General features: G+C 29.8%; 1 long non-coding RNA gene across 2 annotated transcripts in view; it reads left to right on the forward strand.

The window, feature by feature from the left end:
* LOC106686571 (uncharacterized) overlaps positions 1 to 5,132 on the forward strand; it is a 12,000-nt gene that overhangs the window by 1,187 nt on the left and 5,681 nt on the right. The window contains exons 2-3 of one of the 2 annotated variants that reach the window (XR_010843796.1): positions 1,942 to 2,060; positions 4,287 to 4,356. This is a non-coding gene — a long non-coding RNA (uncharacterized lncRNA). The remainder of the gene's footprint in view (positions 1 to 1,941; positions 2,061 to 4,286; positions 4,357 to 5,132) is intronic. The other variant, XR_010843795.1, reaches the window with a different exon arrangement.

A 5,132-nucleotide genomic window follows, 5' to 3' on the forward strand; every position in this document is an offset into this window, starting at 1 on the left:
CTGCAAAGTGGGGCGAAACGTTGGAAAATAAATAGTTGTAAACTATTTTTATTTCTCTTTTGACCGCAACCCTGACCATCTCCCTATATATAAATAATAAATTATATAATTGTTTAATAATATTTTGTGTATAATACTCAATAATGTCCATGAGTATGTTATCACAACCAATAAATTTAATGGTCGCGCTGGTTAGACAAATGCTGTGGGCTGTATGAGTAATAACCAAGGCCCGAACATTTATGCAATTGCATATTTATTTTTTTAACCAATATTTCTAATGTATATTTGGTGATAAATTCATATATTTTCATATTACGATATATGCGTACTGCCTACTGCCCTCCCTAGAAGGGAAAAAATTATTAATTTAATAAAAAATAATTATATAGCATTATAACAATTATATATAATTTTCATCAAACTTTGGATTCATTCCCCTTTTCCGTGCTGAAATGTCACAACCTAATTGGCTCCCTATGTCTTCCCTCCCCCCTAGTTTTGATCCTGGGTATGCCCTTGGCTCTATTTCAGTTAAATGAAAAAAATTAAAATGCAACTATGAAGAAGGAATTCTAGATTACCATTGAAGGTTCATATTCATTAAATTAGTAAAAAAATCAGTGAATATAATTTTTTTTTAAATTTACATTATTCATTTATTTTTACCTCATTTAAGTGTTTGTATTTTTTTTTTAGCCCTTCAACGTGGGGCGAAACGTTTGATCATACATATTTTTTATATAATTTATTTATTGTTAATTAAAAATATATAAAACAAGTTAATTTGCTGTACGTGATATAATGACATGATACAAACATGTGGAGAATCTACTCATTGCTAGAACTCCAATAACATTTCGAGGCCATCTTCTTTTCAGACGCCTAGGAAGATTATTAGGAGAATCCAGGTTAGAAACAAGTGGGTTGGATGGTTAGGAAGTTTATCATGAAAGGATTGGTATCGGGTTCTGGCCAAAATTGGCAATATATGAACCATTGAGGTCTTGATAGATGACATAATCTGTCTAAAAGTAAGGAGCATTAAGGATTTTGGACTATATTCAATACGAAAGTAATTTGATGGTTTAATGGAGCCCCAAAGCTCAACTCTGTATGTCCAGATAGGCCTTATAACATTCATGTAGATCAGTTTTTTGTAATGGATTGGAAGTTTAGACCGTTTGTCTAGTAACTGTTGTAATTGTCAGAATCGATGAGCAGCCTTTTTTAGTCTTGTATGAGGATTCCATGTCAGTCGTTTGTCCAGGTATAGACCTTAGTAACGGATCTGTTCGACAGGAATAAGTGTGGGGCAGGAGGTCATGGGTTTACGAGGAAGGGTAAATGTGATTTAGTGGAATTTATTTTAATCCTCCAGTTTTGGCACCATTCTTCAAAAGTGGTGATGTGGGATTGGAGGGCTTGAGATACAATGGAAGGATCATTGTTCACTGACATGTGTCATCCGCATACGTGGTGAGGATAGTGTTAGGGTGGGTTGAGATATCAGCTGTAATAACTGTATAAAGGATAAGACCAAGGAAACTACCCCCAGGTACACCAGCAGACTGAGGAAATAGGGATGAATAAGTGTTGTTGTGATTTACTTGAGATTTCTTTATAGCATACCCACTTTAACATATCCTCTTTTAACTACTTTTGAGGGCTCTTAATATGGATATAATTATTAATATGGATAAAATAAAAAAAAAAAGCATAAGTACTATGTTACTACTGGAAAGATGGTTCAACCTGAAGAAGGGAGAAAAGCCCTGAAACATTGATAAAAGTATATTTTGTAATAAAGAAATCATAAAGAAAGACTTTTCACAAAAAAACTTACCTTGTATAATGAAATTATTTTTTCATAACATATTTAAATTTATTCATCACTGTAAAAATGTTTTCATATGTTTAGTAATGATTTACTGTTTTCAGTTTGGTGTTTTTTTTCCGTTGCCATTCTGGTTCTTGCTGTCATAGTTGTGGCTGTGCTAAGGTTTAACAGGCAGTTAAACCTGGGATCATGTTTGAACAGGACGCTTGGTTACACAAGGGTATGTATAATATATTTTATAAAACTTTTTTGTCCTTACAATTTTATTTTATAATTAGCAAGGTGTGGTTTGGATTTTTAATAACTCAATAATCTATTTGCATGTGTGTGTTTTTTTTATAATCATAATTTTTATTAGATGAAGTTATCTTTCACTTAGCTTTAATAAAATTCAAAGTTATTATTAATGAAATTTCATGTTTGAATATATGACTACTTTGGTTTAGTTGTAACACATCAAAGAAAAAACTTTTTTTTATTTTGTATTTGATGTATTCTAAAGATCATATTGATTGATGTTACTTTGATGTTGGCTGCCCTTCTAGCTTTGAGAGAGTTTGCAGGAAAACTACAGTAAAGAAAGTAACCCCAGTTTATGGTACTATCTTTAGCATACATTCAATTAAAATAAAATATAAATTTGTTTTCATCAGATTGGTCACTGTAATGGCTGTAAAGCAGCAATATATTTTCTACTTGAGTTTAGTGAAACCATCATTCTTATAAGGGAAAATCTGTGGTTCAGTGAGCCGTTGTCTATAAGTTTAAAGACCGGGGATGGGTATTGCTGGAATGAACAGAGGATTTGAATTTAAAGAAGTCAGAGATGTATGATGGACGACTAGATTGGATTACTTGGTAGAGGAACGATATTAAGAATTAAATATAATGGTAGGAAGGCTGGAGCCACTCTAACTCCTTATAAAAACAGGAGACGGAGGTGTCCCTGGGTATCCCGGAGATGAATCTTTTAGTTTTGCCTTGAGATCTTCAGTGATGTCCCCGTATAATGTACAGGAGTAGTCAAATTAAAGAGTACAATAAAAGTATTTAGAAGTCTAGAAGATATTACCTAACAGTGGATCTTCATTGAGTTTTTGTATTTTTTATTCAAAGTGATTATAAGTAAGATACTATCATGCTGCGTAGTAATTAAAACTATCGGAAATGTATGGAAAACCTAAAAACAATGAACATCAACATGTGACTGTTGTCAGTCCCACTTTACTTACCTGGACTCATCTGGCAATAAGCAGCATATTGATTCGACAGTTTTTGGAGTCAGCAAAACATTGAAATAGATACAGGGGAGGAACTCGTAATGAATTTATAGAATCTTATATTACAGAGTCTGGATAAGTTTAATGAAGGTGACTTCGAACCAGTACATTTTCATTAATTATTTTATATATTCTTGTTTAAGAGTGGTTTAGTTTATTCTTAATTTAAAACAAATTTGATCCTTTTTTTTTTTTTCTCTCAACTTTATTCTTTACAACTTTTCCAACGTTTCGACCCTCAGGCCATTCTCAAGGATACCTACAAAAAGTTTTTTATTTTTATATAACAATTTCATTATTTCCTCCAAACTACACATTGATTGCTTTGCATTTTTAAGATTTGAAAAATGAAATGACATCAATATGAAGTTAGGGCCAAAGAAATCAGTGTGTAGTTTGAAGGAAATAATGAAATTGTTATATAAAAATAAAAAAAACTTTTTGTAGGTATCCTTGAGAATGTCCTGAGGGTCGAAACGTTGGAAAATTTGTAAAGAATAAAGTTGAGAGAAAAAAAAAGGATCAAATTTGTTTTAAATTAAGAATAAACAGTACATTTTCTTTTTGATTTAAAAATCACGATATCAAAGATTTCCAATGAGATATAAAAAGAATGGAGTTCCACGACTTAAGTTTTTTTTTATTATGTTTCAGGACTCATAAATGATGATTAAAGATAAATATGTACATAAATTCCACAATAAGAAATATTTCCTTCTTTTTCATTTGTTAGTTAGACAATTTTTAATTGATTGTATTTCTTTAATTTATTGAATAATCGTAATACCTTCCTGTAAGAAAAGATATAATTTCAAGATGCTTAAGCTGGTGTAGTATTTATTAATCAAGATTTATAATATAATATTAATATCAATAATATATATTTTTCACTGTAATTGCATTTGAAAATAATTTTTTGTATATGATTATTCACAAAATCTGTATGATTTTTAGATGTAATATTTTCGTTTGTAACTAAATACAATTATATTAATCTAAAGCTTTATTGTAATTTTTATTGACTTTTGTTTTTTTATTTGTTTCCAAGTATTTTTTATTGTATGCTTTATTTTTATTTGTTTTAATAAATTTAAATGTTTTGTAGAAAATTAATAGTTGAATACAGCACAAATTTTATTCTAAAGCACAATTAACCTCGATTTCAGGATCTTGAAATTGCAGAACTTCAAATGTAACATCAGCTAATCTAGTTGTGCTCGTTTGGTGCAATTAATGGTAATGGAAAATCATAATCATATTAGCATGTTGAAGATTTCACTATCTCGCTGGGTGCATAATTTAATATTTGGGTTACTAATTATTTATCCTTACTTAATAATTATATCTTCTAACAAATATCACTAATATTTAGGGATACATTTATTTATCTTTACTGATAAATATAAAGGGTTTAAGTCCATATTCTTGGTTGGGAATCCGTAATTGGAGAGCAGTGGCAACCAATAGAGAAGACTAGCGGACCAAGCTGCAGGAGGCCTTGACTCTACAAGAGTTGTAGCGCCACGGAGGATGATCACAATTTTGTGAATAAACAGTTTGTGTGTATAAATAAGTTTTTAAACAGAATTTTTTGAACTTTATTTTTTGTCTCCTGAAAAATCAAGAATATGGACTTAAATGATTTATACTTATTTATGAGTACAGATATTAACCGAAAAGCATTAGCAATATAGTAAGTTTTTAAACTTATCATATTTTTGGTCTTGATTCAGAATCAGCAGTAATATATTTTCTTAATTAGCTAATTATAGTGAGTTTTGTTTACAAAATTATAATCATATTAGCATGTTGAAGATTTCACTATCACGCTGGGTGCATAATTTAATATTTGGGTTACTAATTATTTATACTTACATAATAATTATATCTTATAACAAATATCACTAATAATTAGAATAAATTTATATATTAACCAAGAAGCATTTGTAGTTTACAAAATCATAATAAAGTTGTTATTATGAGTTATACTGTATTTTTGCACTTTTTATCTT

This window comes from Halyomorpha halys, unplaced genomic scaffold, assembly GCF_000696795.3.
Source record: "Halyomorpha halys isolate HHAL.00 unplaced genomic scaffold, Hhal_1.1 Scaffold839.1, whole genome shotgun sequence".
Taxonomy (NCBI): Eukaryota; Metazoa; Arthropoda; class Insecta; order Hemiptera; family Pentatomidae; genus Halyomorpha; species Halyomorpha halys.